This window comes from Tursiops truncatus, chromosome 9, assembly GCF_011762595.2.
Source record: "Tursiops truncatus isolate mTurTru1 chromosome 9, mTurTru1.mat.Y, whole genome shotgun sequence".
NCBI lineage: Eukaryota > Metazoa > Chordata > Mammalia > Artiodactyla > Delphinidae > Tursiops > Tursiops truncatus.
The window spans coordinates 19,784,992-19,804,680 of NC_047042.1; the positions used below are offsets into that span (position 1 = coordinate 19,784,992).

Consider the following 19,689-nt stretch of genomic DNA (forward strand, 5'->3'; position numbering starts at 1 on the left):
AAGTGGCCATGACGGAAATGACACTCCTCTAAGCAGTCGTGGAAGGAATGGACCTGGACGTGGTGCGAGCAATCTAATAACGCGAATTAAGGAGTCTGTAGAAGCCCTTGTATCAGCAGTTACTTCAATCGCCTACGACGTGCAAGGCACAAAAGTAGAAGAATGAAAGGTAACCTGGTACAACATATTATCCCATTGGTGGCCGAAATTGATTGGAAAAAGGGGAATATGATCCATAACTCATTGTCCTTAGAGGAAGCCTTAGCGGGAGAGAGAGGCGCCGTGAGGAGAGGGAAGAAAGTATCAGTGTTGACCCCTACTCACTTTTCAACACTTTACGGTCTGGCTCATTCCATTCCATAGAAATTGCTCTTGGTGAAACCACTAATTGCTGAAAGATGGACACTTTATAGACCTTCTGGTACCGCCCTCTTGGCTGAGTTTGACTTGGTAAATCTCTGTGAAATTGTCTTTCCTCATTGCACCTTAAGAGCTCCTCCTCCTTCTCCTAGTTCCTTCTTCACCTTCTTGGACAGCTCTTTATCCACAGATCTCAGTGAAACTAAACATCGCAAGCACTGTTCTAAGTGTGCTATTCAATATGCTCATTTTACAGATGCAGAAACTGGGGTAAATAACTTCCCTGAGGTCAAGACACTAATAACAGGCGGTGTGGCTCCAAAGCCTTTGCACTTAAGCACCACACCATTTTGCCCTGAACGTTGCTGTTCCCCAGGGTTCTGGACCTGGGCCTGGGCCTCTTCTACTGCACACTCTCCCTGATGGTTTCCACTTTCACCTCAGGCCTTTCCTGTCTACCCAACCAGGCCTCTCCCTTGAGCTCCAGGCCCCCTTAACCACTCAGTGACTAGACAACTACACTTGAGTATCCCATTGGCACCTCAATATCAACTTGTCCAAAATGCGTTTCACTGTCTTGCCCAGGAGTCTATTCCTGTATATTCAACGCAAAACAGCAAATGTTACCTCCATTCAGCAGACATCCAAACCAGAAACCCAGTTTCACCCTCAGCTCCTCCCTTTTTCCCCACTCTCAACATCCAATTGATACACCCCTTTCCTGCCTCTTGAATCCACTCCAGCCCCACTGTCATAGTTTTTGGCCCAAGGGATCTTTTTTTTTTTTTTTTTTGCTGTACGCGGGCCTCTCACTGTTGTGGCCTGTCCCGTTGCGGAGCACAGGCTCCGGATGCGCGGGCTCAGCGGCCATGGCTCACAGGCCCAGCTGCTCCACGGCATGTGGGATCTTCCCGGACCGGGGCATGAACCCGTGTCCCCTGCATCGGCAGGCGGACTCTCAACCACTGCGCCGCCAGGGAAGCCCAAGGGATCTTTTCAGAATGCAGCTTTTAGTATGATAGTACCATTATGAAGAACCCCCCAGTAATTTCCCTTGGTCAGGATAAAGTGAAGCCTCCTTAGTATGGAAGATAGGTCCCTCCATGAGCTAACTCCTACTTACCTTTCCAGCCTCATCTCTCTCCACATCTCCCTTCTGCTATGAACCACAGGTTCAGCCCACAGGATCTATTATATAATGAGGACAACCAAGGTTATCCCTTCAGGTTTCTAAAACACATGTGTGTTAACATTAATAAAGAAATACAAACATCATACATATATACAAAAATATTTAGGTATAATCACAGGAAGCACCTGGGAAATTTTAGCACATCTTAATTCAAACTTAGTTTAACACGTCAGGGAAAATGACAGAATAAAACCTCTGAAAATCCTCCCTTCTTTTAATAAAATAAATGAGAAAACTGGTTTTAAAAATGGCCAGAATCTGGGACTTCCCTGGCGGTCCAGTGGTTAAGACTCCATGCTTCCACTGCAAGGGGCATGGGTTCGATCCCAGTTCAGGGAATGAAGATCCCACGTACCATGTGGCGTGGCCAAAATAAAAATGGCCAGAATCAACATTTTCAAAACTCTGGAAATGAAACAAGTCTTGCAGTAATCTGGGGAGTTTCCCCCCCCCTCATAAAAACACCTAAATTGCAATAAGCAAAGGGAGCTTTATAGTGCTTTATAGTGTTTAAACTTATAGTGTTTAACTCTATCCTTAACCCCTTCCTCCTAACTCCATGGTAGCCTTGAAAACCAGGATCCCACAGCCAAGATGAAAATCGGCAGCCACCAGAGGGGGCAAAATTGGGCTGGAGTTCCTTCAAGGCCTCAAATCCAGAGAATTGGAATTATTTGACCTGTCTCATGCTTCCCTGGATGATCTCACTTGCAAGGTTGCCTTTATTTAACCTGACTCAAAGCAAAAAGCCTTTTTCTGGGGATGTTTGTCAAAAATATTTAGAGGCGGTTATCTAACTTTGGGTGGTTGCCTGGAGGTAGTAGATAAGAGTAAGGGCAAACAATAGGCAAACCAAGAAGCTTAAAAGGAAAAGCTAGGGCCTGAGCTGTCTATACAGGATACCTCGTTTTATTGCGCTTTGCTTTTTTGTGCTTCACAGATATTCTGTCTTTTACAAATTGAAGTTTTGTGGCAACCCTATTGGAACCATTTTCCCAACAGCATTTGCTCACTCCGTGTCCCTGTGTCACATTTTGGTAATTCTGACAATAGTCCAAACTTTTTTCATTATTATTATATTTGTTATGATGATCTGTGATGTCAGAGATCTTGAATGTTACTAAGGGCCACATGATGGGTAGCAATTTTTAGCAAGAGATAACTTTTTTTTTTTTTTTTTTTTTTTTTGCGGTATGTAGGCCTCTCACTGTTGTGGCCTCTCCCGTTGCGGAGCAAAGGCACCAGACGCGCGGGCCCAGCGGCCATGGCTCACGGGCCCAGTGGCCCCGCGACATGTGGGATCCTCCCAGACCGGGGCACGAACCCATGTCCCCTGCATCGGCAGGCAGACTCTCAACCACTGCGCCACCAGGGAAGCCCAAGAGATAACTTTTAAATTAAGGTCTGTACATTGTTTTATTAGACATAATGCTACTGCACACTTAATAGACTATAGTATAGTATAAATGTAACTTTTATATGCAGTGAGAAACTGAAAAATTCATGCAACTCACTTTATTGTAATATTCACTTTATTGTGGTGGTCTGGAACTGAACCTGTAATATATCTGAGGTATACCTATAGAGACTTTGAAAAGCCCAGATGTATTCCTGGGAATCTGGAAGGCCATGCACATGTATATGACTGTGTGCATACCCAGGGCTGTACACATGCCCAGGAAAGACAGGAGAAGGCCCTAAACCCTCCCACAGCACTGACCTTGAGGCTCTGTGCAAGCAGGAAGTGAAGGCTAAGGCACAGTTGTCAACTGTCTGGCTAAGTGTTGAAGGTATACCATACACAGAGCTCCTCAACAACAACTGAGAAGTTCATTGGTTCTAGGCACTTATGGAAGTATCTGTATAATCATTAGCTGACCATTAAGCTAGTTGAGCAGAGACTTCAGTGGTAACACATGATGTTAAGGAATTTACTTAGAAAAGTCACTAAACAAACAAAAGCAAACAGCAACAACAAAGTCTGGGAGGGGGTGGAATCTGATATTCAGAATTGACACATTATATTATTTTAAATGTCCAGTTCTTAACAAACAAATTACAAGACATTCAAAGAATTAAGAAAATATGGTCATGCACAGGAAAAAAAAAATCAATAGAAAATGTCCTTGAGGAAGCCAAGACATTGGACTTAAAAGACAAAAACTTTTTAAAATAAGCTGTTTTTAAAATGTTCACAAAACTAAAGGAAACAATGTCTAAAAAACTAAAGGAAGGTATGAGAATTATGTCTCATCAAATACAGGATATCAATAAAGGGATAGTAATTATTTTTAAATCAAAATCCTGGAATTAAAAAGTACAATAAATGAAATGAAAAATTCACTGAAAGGGCTCAACAGCAGATATGAACAGGTAGAAGAAAGAACCAGAAAATGTGAAGCTAGATCAACTGAGATTAACAGTCTGTGGGTTTAAAAGAAAAAAGAATGAAGGAAAATGAACAGAGCCTCAGAATCCTTTGCGATACCTTCAAGCATTCCAACATACACATAATGGGAGTTCCAGAAGGAAGGGACAGAGAGATAGATAGGGAGAGAAAGAATCTTTGAAGAAATAATGATCCAAAACACCCAAATTTGATGAAAAACACTAATCTACATGTCTAAACATCTGAACAAATTCCAAGTAGAATAAACTCAAAGAGATCCACACCAAGACATCATAATAATAAAACTACAGAAAGAGAAAATCTTAAAAGCAGCAAGAGAAAAGCAGTTTGTCACATACACTTGATCCAACAAGGTTAATAGCTAATTTTTCATCAGAAACCATGGAGGACAAAAGGCACTGAGACAACATATTCGAAGTCCTGAAAGGAAAAGACTGTCAGTCAAGAATTCTATATCTAGTAAAATGATCCTTCAAAAATGAAGAAAAGGGCTTCCCTGGTGGCGCTGTGGTTGAGAGTCCGCCTGCCGATGCAGGGGACATGGGTTCGTGCCCTGGTCCGGGAAGATCCCACATGCCGCGGAGCGGGTGGGCCCATGAGCCATGGCCGCTGGGCCTGCGTGTCTGGAGCCTGTGCTCCGCAACGGGAGAGGCCACAGCAGTGAGAGGCCCGCATACCGCAAGAAAACAAAAAAAAACAAAAAAAACCCATAGCACTATTATTTTCTTGAATTGAATGTTGCTTTGGAGAAGTCTGAGGCTAACCATATCTTTTTTAACACTTTTAAATATGGCTTGCTTTGTCTGTTTGAAAACCTAAAAAATTATTTTATTCTTGAAGTCTAATAACTTAACTAAGGATACATATTAATATTGTGTAGCTTTGTGTTCAGTGATTTTTTTGGTGGGTGGTGGGCATGCTACATGGCTTGCAGGATCTTAGTTCCCCTGACCAGGGATTGAACCCGGGACCTCCGCAGTGAAAGCATGTAGTCCTAACCACCGGGCTGCAAGGGAATTCCCGTGTGTTCAGTGATTTTTGTCATAATTTCAGGGAACACGATATACTCTTTCAATCTGCAGATTCACTTCTTCCTTCATTTAGGAAAATTCTCTTTGATTACATCATCTGACATTCCACTCAGTGGATTCTTTATTGGGGATAACAGTTATCTTTATGCTGAATTACAATAATTTATCTGTCTTCCACATTTATTAACATCTCTCTAGGCTCTTGAAGCTTTGTCATTTTCATCTGCGTCTTTTGTGATTATCTCAAACCGGAAATAGGCCCACACACATCTGCCCAACTAATTTTTGGCAAAGATGCAAAAGTAATGCAATGGTCAAAGGATACCTTTTCCCACAAATGGTACTGGAGCAATTGGATATTCCTAGAGTCCCCTGCCCCCTGCTCCTCAATGAACCTCAGCCTAAACCTCACACCTTATACAAAAATTAACTCAAAATGAGTCATAGACTTAAACGTAAAACTATAAAATTTTAGAAAAACACGTAACATAAAATCTTTGGGATGTAGGGCTAGTTGAAGAATTTTTAGACTTGATATCAAAAGCATAACCCATAAAAGGAAAAACTGCTAAACAAGACTTCATCAAAATTAAAAACTTTCGCTCAATGAAAGATACTATTAGAGAGTAAAAAGACAAGCTACAGACTGGGAGAAAATGTTTGCAAGCCACACATCTAATAAATGAGTTGTGTTTAGAATATGTAAATATGCTCAAAACAGTAAAGAATAAACAATCCAATCAGAAAATGGGCAAAAGACAGGAACAGACATTTCACTGAAGAGGAAATACAGATGACAAATAAGCACATGAAAAGATATTCAACATCATTAGCCATTAAAGAAATACAAGTTAAAACCACGAGATATCAGGCTTCCCTTGTGGTGCAGTGGTTAAGAATCTGCCTGCCAAAGCAGGGGACACGGGTTCAAGTCCTGGTCCGAAAAGATCCCACATGCCATAGAGCAACTAAGCCCGTGTGCCACAACTACTGAGCCTGCGCTCTAGAGCCTGTGAGCCACACACAACCACTGAAGCTCACACGCCGAGAGCCCGTGCTCCGAAACAAGAGAAGCCACTGCAATGAGAAGCCCACACACTGCAATGAAGAGTAGCCCTCGCTCACTGCAACTAGAGAAAGCCCGTGCACAGCAATGAAGACTCAACACAGCCAAAAATAAAATTAAAAATTAATTAATTTTAAAAAACACGAGATATCAAAAATACTAATAATACCATATGCTGGTGAGGATGCAGAGAAAACAGGATCTCTCATGCATTGTTGGTGGGAATCTAAAATTTCAGAGTGGTACAGTCACTCTGAAAAATAGTCTGGCAGGTTGTTTTTTGTTTGTTTGTTTAATTAATTAATTTATTTATTTTTGGCTCCGTTGGGTCTTCATTGCTGTGCATGGGCTTTCTCCAGTTTCGGCGAGCAGGGGCTACTCTTCATCGCAGTGTGCAGGCTTCTCATTGCGGTGGCTTCTCCTGTTGCGGAGCACGGGCTCTAGGTGCGTGGGCTTCAGTAGTTGTGGCGAGTGGGCTGTAGAGCACAGGCTCAGTAGTTGTGGAGCACAGGCTTAGTTGCTCCGTAGCATGTGGGATCTTCCTGGACCAGGGATCAAACCCATGTCCCCTGCATTGGCAGGCAGATTCTTAACCACCGTGCCACCAGGAAAATCCCTAGTCTGGCAGGTTTTTAAAAAAATAAAATAAAATATGTGCTTACTATACAACCCAGTGATCGTACTCTTGGGCATTTATCCCAGAGAGATGAAAACATCTGCATGAATATTAGTAACAACTTTATTCATGATGGCCCCAAAACTGGGAACAATCCCAATGTCTTTCAATAGGTAAATGGTTAAACCAACTGTGGTACATCCATACTATGGACTATTACGCAGCACTAAAAAGGAATGAACTCTTGATAAGTGCAATACAGATGACCTCAAGAGAATTACGCCAATCTTAAAAGGTTATATCCTATATGATCTCATTTATAAAGCATTCTTGAAACAACACAGTTATAGAGATGGAGGGGAGATTAGTGATTGCCAGGGGTTCAGGCAGAGAGGGAAGAAGGACAGGGAGAAGAAGAGGTGACTATGGCTATGAAAGGGTAGCATGAGAGATCCCAGAGGTGATGAAACTGTTTTCTATCTTGAAATGGTGATGGTTACATGAATCTACACACGTGATAACATTTTATAGAATTAAGTACACACAAATGAATGCATGTAAAACTGGTGAAATAAGAAGGTCAGTTAATTACATCAATGTCAATTTCCAGGGTGTGATATTGTATTGCAGTTATGAAAGATGTTACCATTGGACAGATAGATGAAGGGTACGTGAGATCTCTATTATTTCTTACAACTGCATGTGAATCTACAACTATCTCAAAATAAAAAGTTGAATTAAAGGGAAAAAATGAGGTTACATTTCCAAAAGAAAATTTGTATTGTGCGCGAGGAGCCGTGTGGGAAGAGTACTGCTTCTATCTACTGATCATCATGTATCACCATCACACACTCAAACGCACACACGCACAGATGTATTAGTCACAGAGGTTCTTACAAATGGACATAGGAAAGGAAATTTAGAATTGTTCATCTGGGCATAACTAATAAGGTAATAAAGGGAACTGCAAATGAATTGGAGCAAAAAATCTTTGCATGTTTCATAAAGCTTTCCTGATCCAGCCTTTTGTACAATGGCCCCCTAATGAGGAAGGAGCGATTAGTGTGCCATGAGATGTGTAATGTGGCAGTTTGAGCGGCTCCCTGAGTCTGGCTGTGGTGCCGGCAGTCTTTGTGCCCAGTCTGGACTCACTGAAGTGCTTTGGCTTTATTTCCTTTTGTTTCTTGCTTCTTAATGGAGGTTACACTGAGTGGGAAGGAAGTCCCGAGTTGAATGTATAATCACCATGGGAACAGAGGCCACAATCAATCCCTGGGAATGTAGCTCATGGCCCCCACATCACTATTGTCAAAGTCCTTCTTATGCACTTTCCTATGTTTTGAATGCTTCTGAGTTTGAGTGAATGCCTGTGTGTATAATACTTATAGGTTACCTGGTTTATCCTTGAGGGCAGAGGCAGAAGAAAATGTAGGGCACTTTATACAAACAACTTCACATTCCTCAAACTTCTGGTTTGTGTTTATTAGCTAGGAATCAATTGTAATCAAGTGTAGTAGAAGAAAAGTAATTTCTGAAAAATCTGAACTGCCACTTACCTCCATTCAGGCCACCATTTCTCTTCTATAGGAGACTAAGTCCAGCATTTATGATGTTAGCAAAATTTGACTTTCTGTCTTCCTCACCTTCATTTCCTTCTGGTCTAGATGACCCCAAATTGCGATGGTCTTTGCTCACCCAGGGGTCTTTCTGGGACTCTTCAATCATTAATTGCCTCCTCATCTTGTTCTTCTCCATTGATCATCCACTCAGTGCTCCTTGACTCACACTGGATTGATATGTACCGAAAGTTTCTGCCCCTGGGCTCTATTCACTCCACAAACCTTCCTACAGACTGTCTTTCCTGTAGTGAAGACCTACAGTGCCTTCTAGACAAATATTCTGCTCTAAATGACTCCAGGGGTTACCTTTAGGGTAGACTTAAACTTGCTAAATCTTCACGAGAAGACTCCAACAGGCTTGGTAGAGAGGGGATGAAGAAGACAACATCTAGGATCTAATTTAATGTGCGGAAAGCTTCTATAAAGATCTCAAAACAGATTTGCAAGAGTATGAAATCACGTGAGTCACAAGATGCTATTCTTCAGACATGGGTGTAAGATTCTTACAGAAGTAAGAATTGAACCTATTTTCAACATTTGCTCAGTTATCTCGTATCTGAGAAAAGAATAGGCAATTCAGAAACTATAGGAATGATGATCTGCCAATTCAGTACTTTAGATTTCCAGGGAGAGAAGCTAGTCACGTCAGTTGGTTATCTCTCTACCTGGATCTCCTGTATGCAGCCCTCTCTTCTTAACCCTGGCTGATTTCACCAAATTTGTATAGAGATTGCTAATCCTGAAGTAGAATTTAATGATAAAGGTATTTTTTTAATTCCTACCAAATCCATAAACTGGCATCAAACTCTTTTCTATTGATCTCTTTTTAGTTTCAGTGGGCAGTGGGCAGAATTCTAAGATGACCCCCCAGTGACCCCTGTCCTCATATAACCCCCTCCCCATGGAAACTCATTCCTGTAATTAGGTTACATTATATGGCAAAGGTGAAGGGATTTTTTCAGATGGAATTAAAGCACCTAATCAGCTGAGTTTAAGTTAATTAGCCCTGGGGGGACTTCACCTAATCAGGTGAGCCCTTTAAAAGGGTGTAGAGGTAAGCCATTCCTCTGCTGGCCTTGAAGAAGTAAGATGTCGGTAGCTCTACAGCCGCAAGGAAATGAATTCTTCCAACAGCCATGTGTACTTGGAAGAGGACCCCGAGCCCCAGATGAGACCCCAGCTCTGACTGACATGCTGATTGTAGTCTTGTGAGACCCTGGAGCAGAGAACACAGGTAAGCCATGCTCGGCCTCGTAACCCATGGACCCTGTGAGATGATAGATGTTGTTCTAAGCCCCTAAATTTGTGTCAACTTGTTGTGCCGCTGTAGAAAGCTCATACACAATTTAGTCCCTAGATGTTTGGTTAGCTGTTGCAGAGTGGCTGTTTCGTTACCTTGCTTTATTGTCAGTCTCTTTCAGTATGCCGTATCCGCTAACAGGGGAAGGCAGGAAAAAAAACGCCCCTTAACACCAGGCTCTGAGCCTGTGTTTTGCATACTATAGACAAAAAAAAAGACAAAAAGAGGGGAAATAGTATAAATATAAATTCTTATTTTGATCTTCCATCGAGATATAAAACTTTCCCCATTGCAGACAATTCATTACCAAATTCTGTTGGTTCTACGTTCAAAATATATCCTGAGTCCATTTTTTCCTTTCAATCCCCATTCCACCCTAGTGGAAACCACCATCCCTCATAGCCCAGATGAGTATAAACCAGCCTCCTAACGAGTTTCCCAACATCTTCCCTTTCCCTCTTCTCACTCTTTCCTGACCAGTCCAAGGAGCTATGAAAATACTGGGGGGAGGACTATGTCTCTTCCCCACTTAAAGCCTTTCAATGGTTTTTCATTGTTCTTAGGATAAAATCCAAAATGACTCGGGTTCTCCCCAAAATAATCTTGATCCGCGTTCCTCTACAGCACAATTCTCCAGCCCTGGTGATCTTTTTGTTTTTCATTAGGCGCATGTCATCTCTTGAGCCTGGAATACACTTTTTTGGCTAATTCTCACCCGTCCTTCAAGTCTTAGCTCAAAACTCACTTCTTTAGAGAAGCCTCCCCAGACGGCTGCTGCTAACTGCTCACACCTGCACCTTTGTATAGAGAATTGCCTTTGGCTGATGGGAACTGCCTGGATGAAAGATGCCTAGGAGGTTATTCTCCCCGAAGAGGGCGGCCTTAACCAATTATTAAGTGATATGGGGGTAAAACAGCTCAGTCCTCTTGCCTCTGAGACAAATTTGGTTCTGAAAGGAAGCTTCAGAGCTCCTGGTAGGGTCAGGCTGAGGCTAGAGTTCTCCTGAAACCCATCTTTACCCAGATTCTCCCCTCCACCCGTCCTCACTCTGCTGCTGTCAGTCCCTTAGAGGCCTCTCCAGAGAGCACTCTCTGAATGAATCATTTGCACAAGTGTCCCCACTTCAGGTTCTACTTCTAGAGAACTTGCCCCAAGATGCTCGCAATAGAAATGACATTCGTTACTGTCTCACGTACCTCCTCTTTTCCTTCACTGCACTTTTCACAAAGAGCGATTTTATATTTGTTTGTGGGTTGAGTAATTTCACCTGCTTCCCTGTTAGCCATGATCTCTGTGAGGGTGGAGACCATGCCTGTTTCACCCACCTCTCCATCCCCAACAGTAGCACCATGTCCAGTACCGTGGGGGAGCTCATAAGTTGTTGAATAGCTGAATGAATGTGTGACTGTGGTGTCTGTCTTCAAGATGAGTGTAGCTGGCAGTGGATATAATGCATACATTGTACCTTAGACCATGCCTTGGAAGTTCTGTGGTGCTCCTTTTTGTGTTTCTAAGTGGAAGCACTTAGAAAACTAGGCTTCATTAATTTACATTCTTGCCTCATGAGGAGGAGGGTGGTGGGGGGAGAAAATAGAATGGCAGGTGGTGGTGTTTCTTTATTCACATTGGAGAGGCGAGAAAACTGAGGTTCAAGGGGATTAGGCCACTTGCCAAGGCACAACATGAATCAAAGTCTGAACTGGGAACCTAATCTAGGGCTTTCTGACTCTAAAACCCGTGCTTTCCTCCTCCTAGGTTTTCCTTCTCTCTCAACCTACTAACTTATTAAATTATCTTGGAGCAAATATAAGTAAAAGTTTAAATACATGAACTTCTTTGAGTTAATGTCAAAACTAGATATAAATCTTAAAATACTGTTAGTCTTATAAACTACCATTAGTCAATATGTGATATTGTATTGAACACCTATAATGTGTTAAACTTTGATCTCACCATGACTAAAAAGGGAAATTGATTGGAGATGATTTTTAAAAATTAAAGTACGGTTGATTTACAGTATTGTGTTTCAGGTTTACAGCAAAAGTGATTCAGTTATGTATATATATTTCAGATTCTTTTCCATTATAGGTTATTACAAGATATTGAACATAGGTCCCTGTCCTATATGGTAAATCCTTGTTGTTCATCTGTTTTATTTATAGCAGTGTGTGTCTGTTAATCCTATACTCCTAATTATCCCTCCCCATCCCTTTCCCCTTTGGTAACCATAAGTTTGTTTTTTATGTCTGTAAGTCTGTTTCTGTTTTGTATACAGATTCATTTGTGTTACTTTTTAGATTCCACATATAAGTGATGTCATATGTGATTATCACATGTTTGTCTTTATCTGACTCACTTCCCTTAGTATGATATTCTCTAGGTCCATCCATGTTGCTGCAAATGGCCATATTTCATTCTTTTTTGTGGCTGAGTAATATTACATTGTATATATATGCCACATCGTCTTTGTAATTCAAGATGAGTTTGTTTTTGGATTTCTTGCTGGCCTAGTTGTTCTAGGGTCACCTGATGGAATAAAGTGTACCTGTGTTTCAGGGACTGGAACAATAGCTTCTGTATCTGCAGTTTCACCTCCCTCAAAGCCATCCTTAACCCCAGAGTTTACAATGACTCTTTTTTCTTTCTTATTGAAGTAGAGTTGATTTACAGTGCTGTGCCAATCTCTGCTGTATAGCAAAGCGACTCAGGTGTACACATGTATACATTCTTTTTTTACATTCTTTTCCACTATGGTTAATCCTAGGAGATTGGATATAGTTCCTTATGCTATACAGTAGGACCTTGTTGTTTATCCATTCTAAATGTAATAGTTTGCAACCCCACACTCTCAGTCCATCCCTCTCCCTCCCTGCCTCCCCCTTGGCAACCACAAGTCTGATTTCTATGTCTATGAGTCTGTTTCTGTTTTGTAGATAGGTTCGTTTGTGCCATATTTTAGATTCCACATATAAGTGATATCATATGGTATCTGTCTTTGTCTCTCTGACTTCACTTAGTATGATAATCTCTAGGTCCATCCATGTTGCTGCAAATGGCATTATTTCGTTCTTTTTTGTGGCTGAGTAATATTCCATTGTAGATATGTACCACATCTTCTTTATCCATCTGTCGATGGACACTTAGGTTGTTTCCATGTTTTGGCTATTGTGAATAGTACTGCTATGAACATAGGGGTGTGTGTATCTTTTTGAATTACAGTTTTGTCCAGGTGTGTATGCCCAGGAGTGGGATTGCTGGATCATATGGTAATTCTATTTTTAGTTTTGAGAAACCTCCATACTGTTTTCCATAGTGGCTGCACCAACTTAAAAAACAAATGGGACCTAATCAAACTTACAAGCTTTTGCACAGCCAAGGAAACAATAAACAAAATGAAAAGACAAGCTATGGAATGGGAGAAAATATTTGCCAGTGATGGGACCAACAAGGGATTAATCTCCAAAATATACAAACAGCTCATGCATCTCAATATCAAAAAAACGAACAACCCAATCCAAAAACGGGCAGAAGACCTTAATAGACAGATATTTCTCCAAAGAAGACATTCAGCTGACCAGTAGGCACATGAAAAGATGCTCAACATCACTAATTGTCAGAGAAATGCAAATCAAAACTACAATGAGGTATCGCCTCACACCGGTCGGAATGGCCATCATTAAAAAGTCTACAAATAAATGCTGGAGAGGGTGTGGAGGAAAGGGAACCCTCCTGCACTGTTGGTGGGAGTGTAAGTTGGTGCAATGACTCTTCGTTTTCAGGATGAAATCCAAACTTTATAGCAGGGTCCACAAGGCTCCCACAGTCTGGCCCTGCCCGCTGTCCTGTCCCCTCTGCGGTCACTTGCCACTGCAGCTTTTGGCTCAGTCATGCACAGCTTTTCGCACGTTTCCTCTGTGCTCTTGCTTAAACCATCTCAGCTGTCTCAGCGCTTTCCCCTCCTGCCGGTCTCTGCCTTCTCTCAGTGTTCAGTTCAGGCGTCACGTTCTCTAGGAGGCCTGGCTTGACCCCATCCCCACCCCCAGACCAGCCTATAGATCCCTCCTGTGGGTGCCATACACCCTGTGCAGTTACCATTTTATGTTGACTTAAAAATTTTTACTTTTCATTATTTTTTTAAATTGATAATATATTCACATGGTTCAAAATTCAAAAGGCTCAAGAAAGTAAACAGTATGCCTTTTTACCCTCTATTTTGGCCACCCATTTCCTTTCCATAGAGACAATCGACATTACTACTTCCTCATGACTCATTTGAAAGACTGACTAGTATATTCAGTTGACCCTTGAACAGCACAGGGGTTGGGGCGTCAACCCTCCATGCAGTTGAAAACCCCAGTATAACCTAGAGTCAGTCTTCTGCACTCCCTACCACCCCTCACAGCATCTTTGATTGTCGTGTAGTAACCTGTGTTCAACTGTACAAGCAAACATATGTATTTATAGTCTATATACTTTTTTCTCTCTTTTAAAAATATAAATGGCAGCATGTTACATACAACATTGTGCTCCTGTGTATTAAAACAATATATCTCAGATCATTCTATAGCACTGCATAAAGGTCTTGAATTTTTAAACGGTCTTTTAATACACAATTTTAAATTGTAATGGTGGGCTTCCCTGGTGGCGCAGTGGTTGAGAGTCCGCCTGCCAATGCAGGGGACACGGGTTCGTGGCCCAGTCTGGGAAGATCCCACATGCCCGCGGAGCGGCTGGGCCCGTGAGCCATGGCCGCTGAGCCTGCGTGTCCGGAGCCTGTGCTCCGCAACGGGAGAGGCCACAACAGTGAGAGGCCCGCATACCGCAAAAAAAAAAAAAAAAAAAAATTGTAATGGTAAATATACAATTATATAGGATTCTGTTGAATTGAATTTGGAGATGCTTTAGGCATCTCCAAATTTACCTGCTTTTAGCAGGGCTTGGCATGTGGTAGGCGTGCAGTTAAAGTCAGCTAGACTCAAGTTATTGTGTAAGGACTGAGTGGATCTCCACATGCTTTGCTGCCTGCACATGTCTGAGGATCACTAGACCTACGGGCCTCTAAGGGGTTTGTTGGGTTATTCTCTGTTCCGCCCCTTCATCCATTCTGTCGCTCTCTACCCTGATCTCTGTACCCAAGCGGGAGCTGAGCCTTACAGACATCATCATCTAGGCTCCCCGCCTTTGGCTTCCCTTGGGGTTCATCCAGTAGGAGGCACTGCCACGGGATGGAGAGCGGGAAATGGAGGTCCTTCCTCCTGCTGCTTCCCTGCCTCAGCATTTCAGTTCCAGCAGTGGTTCTGTCTTCCTCTGGGTAGGACTGCAGCTGTCTCCCTCTACAGTTCCAACTCTCCCAGCACTCGTGACACTGTCTTCTGCCCTTGCCCTTTTCGGTCAAAGTAGTAACAACCCCACTGTTAGTCCTGGGTGGTTCTTATCTTGGGTGGCTTGGCCTGCAGCGGCTTGAAGCAGGATTTCGGTTCCCAGCCAGAGATTGAAGTCAGGCTGCGGCAGTGAGAGTGCTGAATCTTAGCCACTAGACCACCAGGGACCAGTGACCAGTGACAAGGCCCCTGCCCCTTTGGCTTTATAGAAATGAATTCCCACAAGGACGGAAAGTAGTGAAGCAAGTAAAGTGCTTATTAGGAGGAAAAAGAGTACGTGTGAATGGGCACACACAGGCAGGCTCAGAGAGAAGGTCGTGCCCTCGTGGTAGTTTGAATCACTTTTATGGGGCATTTCTTCCAGGTTTCCTCTGGCCAATCATCTTGCTTTGCCTGGTTCTGAGTCTGTATTTGGTTTATCTCAGGACCCTCCCGTGTGTGTGTGTGTGTGTGTGTGTGTGTGTGTGTGTGTGTGTGTGTGTGTGTGTGTGTGTGTGTGTGTGTGTGTGTGTGTGTGTCGCGCACATCTCTTAGCCAAGATGGATTCTAGTAAAGAGATCTATGGGTAGGTTGACATCCCTTCCTGTGAGGTGACGCCCCCTCCCTTTTGACCTCTGAGGAGCCTTTCTGCACATGTGTAGTCGGGAATGTCTCCTTGACTTCGAGAATGAGAAACGTGGTCTCTAGGCGGGGCTCAGCTTCTCCTCCTCTTCATCTTGGTGTATCTGCCCTCAGGGGACAAACTCCAGCTGCTCAGCCTGGGGCCCATCTATCTCCCGCCTCAGTTTCTCATCCCTTTTTGGATCCCTTAACCTTGCCCACATCCCTGTAAATCATCTTGCCATTAAATTATCTTCAATTAAACCCTTTGCATGGAATTCTGTTTTCTGATAGGAGCTTCACTGATTTAGGATCTCTTCTGAATCTGAAATTCTATCATTCTAAGCCTTGATAGAGAGTTTCTCAACTGATTTTTGAGCTATAACAAAAGCTGGCTAAACGGGGGGTCAAACCGTAACTGATTGTCCAAAGCTTTATAACAATAGTAATAAAGTGGTGTTGAGAAGATGAAGCACCTAAAAATCCCCTTTGTTCTACTGTGACTACTTTGCCAGCATCAGCATTTATGATTCAGCCAGCAATATATAATGAAACTACTCACAAGTTTAAAGAGTATTTCAATGGCTTCTGCCTAGAGGTTCTTTTCACTCATTGAAGCAGCAGATAGGAACTGAAAAAACAGACCAAGCAAATAAGACCAGAAAGATTTTATGTGAATTAAGCAGTATTCTGCTTTATACTATTTCTTATAATGTATATAAATAGTGTTTTCAATGTGAGCATTTCTTAAATAGCTGTTCATTAGTGGGCCATAAATTGCATTTTTTATATCTATAGGTTGTTCTCCAACCAATTAAGTTGAAAATAGCTTTTTTCTTCCCCCATGATTACTAGCTGAGCAATAGCCTGAAGAACCTTCAGGGCACTGAGATTGATTCTTTGTACTTTTGAATTGTAAGGAAATCTGCTTAAAGTGAAACATAATGGCTGCAGATTTCAATGTTCCTTATTAGCAAAGCTAAGGCTTTTGAAATTGGTGATTTAGGATTTTCCTTCAGGAAGGATCAGGCTGCAATGTCTACACACAGTTTTTGCTTCTAGACATTAGCTACCAAGAACTTTAAAAGTCACACAAAAAGTAGGCCTGTTTTTAATTGTCTCAGATCAGACTGCTTCTAAGATAGCAGGACCTTTCTCAGCCATAAAAAGACAGTTTGAATAATTCATGAAATCCTTTCTCCACCTTGAAAATAAAATGAGGGGAATGACAAATAAAATGACTTATTTGAAGCAAATAAATGGAAATTTCTTTGGGAAAACATATGCTATATGTATGCACATGTATATAGATAAATACATGTATATAGATAAATACATATATATAGAGGAAACCGAGTCCCCCTTAAATCAAGTTCCCATGCTGGGTTTATGATTAACCTCTCTATTCAAAATGTTATTCTGTTTCTTTTTTTCCTCTCACTGTTGTGGCCTCTCCCGTTGCGGAGCACAGGCTCCGGACGCGCAGGCTCAGCGGCCATGGCTCACGGGCCCAGCCGCTCCGCGGCATGTGGGATCTTCCCGGAACGTGGCACGAATCCGTATCCCCTGCATCGGCAGGCGGGCTCTCAACCACTGTGCCACCACGGAAGCCCGTTATTCTGTTTCTTGTCCTGCCCCTGTTCCCTTCAGGATTGAGGAATATCAAAGAAGGGGGCGCGGGATTAAAACTGAGCAGAACGTTGTAGAGCCCTCCCGGGTACAAAAGGCCCTCCATGTCCCCCGTTTCTTGCTTGTAGAAAAAGGTGGTAGTGTCTTAGGCCTTCCCTTAGTTCCAAAGAGCAGGCTCAAGCAGTTACTAATTAGGGAAGTGAGGGAATGCAGCAACAAAGCAGTTAAACAAGAAAAGTAATGGCAATGGTTCAGTGATAAAAGAGTCCTTATTCCTCCTCAAGGGTATACAGAGCAGTCTGACAGAAATCTTTGAGTTGTTCTGCAGGAACTAAGAGCCCCACTTCATCCAGGTGGAGGATGGTGACTACATACTAACCACAAGCACTTAGACCCCAGGTTGGCTGGAACCAGAGGCTGATGATTAAGATTTCTGAAACTTCACCCTGTTACCTCACCACCAACCAATCAGAAGAAAGTCATGCACCCTTCAGCCCTCACCCCAAATGTTGCCTTTAAAACACCTTCCCTGAAAGCCATCAAGGAGTTCGAATCTTTCGAACATGAGATGCCCGTATTCTGTTTTTGGTCCCCTGCACATAAATGCTGTGCTTTCCTTCACCACAACCTTGTATGAGTAAATTGGCTTTGCTGCACAGGGGGGGGGAGCAGACCCAAGTTTGGTTTGGTAACATATGTACACACAGGGAAGGTGGATGCTTTCTCATGTACAACTCTACCTGGAGACTTTTCTTTAAAGCCAGTATCATGTAGGACTAAATTTAACATGTTTATTTTGTTTTCAGGCAGCTTACTTCTGCTTATCTCACATCAAATCTTACATATTTTTCTTTAAAATTTTCATTTAGAATATCATTGATGTACTAATAATATAATGCCTTTAATCAGGTGGGGACATTGCATTTATGCATCATATTAATGTACTCCTCTCTGGTTGACTAGAGATATGACATTATCTTCAAACATATGCGGACGTTAAGGTTTTAAACCCCATAATGGTCATTTGGTCGTCTTTCTACATTTGTGTTTGTGGTCCCATAACCCTTTAGTATGTTGAGCTTTTGTAACTGAGCAAAAGGGCTCATGTGCCCATGGCACAGAAGGATAAACTCTGACAGCAGGAGTTTGCAGCCAAGTAGGATTTTTTTTTTCCTTTTTAACATCTTTATTGGAGTATAATTGGTTTACAATGGTATGTTAGTTTCAGCTTCACAACAAAATGAATCAGTTATATATATACATATGTTCCCATATCTCTTCCCGCTGGCGTCTCCCTCCCTCCCACCCTCCCTATCCCACCCCTCCAGGCGGTCACAAAGCACCGAGCTGATCTCCCTGTGCTATGCGGCTGCTTCCCACTAGCTATCTACCTTACATTTGGTAGTGTATATATGTCCATGCCTCTCTCTCGCTTTTGCCAAGTAGGATTTATTGCAGGGTGCCAAGCAACAGAGTGGGAAACAAGCCTCATATCCATTCCAACTTGGTCTTTGAGCTAGGGGTTCTTTTATAGGGGAAGAACAAAGCCTGGGATTAATCATTGTCTGTGACCTATCTGTGACCTTTCTTAATTGTAGTTTTGGGAGTCCGCATGTCTCTGGTTTATGAGCCTCTGGCCAGGTGGTCCACAGCTCCAGGGTCTGTTAGCTTATCTCGCCCTGGAGGAACAATCTGAGTTTGTATGTTAATGATGATATCTGTAATACCATGTATTATAGATATTGTTAGTATGTACATTGCTGTTGTCTATAACGTCATTATAGTCATCGGACTCTGCTTGGTTAGTGTTCAATTAGCACAGGATTGAGGTCAGAGGGGACATAAACTTTTAGATTTAGAGAGATTAACCATAAACTTGGTAAGGGAACTTGGTTTTAATTTATTAGGTGCATATGACTAACTGCCAACAGATGGGGTACTATGGTTGTGTTTCTATGGAGCACTAGGCCCAGTTATTATTATTGTATATAAAAGTGATATTATTATATACACAAATAATGATTACTCAGTTTATATGGGAGTTAAGTTTCCCATGAAAACTTTTAGTCCTTAAAATAACCTGGTGATCAGTTAATATGATCACCTTACGGATGAGAAAATTGAGGCTCTGAGACGCTAAGGTCACACAGCTTCCAAGAAATAGAGGTGAGATGCTGAAAAGGACCTGAAGCTCTGACCGAATTCTATGCTTCATGGCCTCCACTCTTCTAAGGCTTTACTTCCACAAGGCATCTAAGAAATTTCCCAGAACAACCGCGGCCTTGAATTTTATGGTACTGAAGGCATGAGTTCATTTAATATCGGTGAAATGAAATTCATATTTTAAGGCAAGACAAGAAAAATTTAAACCTAAAAGTTTTCTCTGCCCATGTGGGCCTCCTCCTGCCCCTCTGGCGTGCATTGGGCATCTGCATTATGCATTAACCAGACCTCCCCCAGGGCAGAAATACCTGCTCAGCCGTG

At 42.3% G+C, this 19,689-nt stretch overlaps 1 protein-coding gene across 3 annotated transcripts in view; it reads left to right on the forward strand.

Annotated features, from left to right (window-relative positions):
- The first annotated feature begins 1 nt into the window (after position 1).
- The window catches only part of NAPEPLD (N-acyl phosphatidylethanolamine phospholipase D), an 88,031-nt gene continuing 68,343 nt past the window's right edge, over positions 2-19,689 (forward strand). The window contains exons 1-2 of one of the 3 annotated variants that reach the window (XM_019940545.3): positions 2-169; positions 9,429-9,528. The gene's annotated coding sequence lies outside the window, so the exon portion shown is untranslated. Of the gene's footprint in view, positions 170-2,696; positions 2,955-9,428; positions 9,529-19,689 lie in introns of those variants that run through there. The other 2 variants (XM_019940543.3, XM_073809583.1) reach the window with 2 other exon arrangements.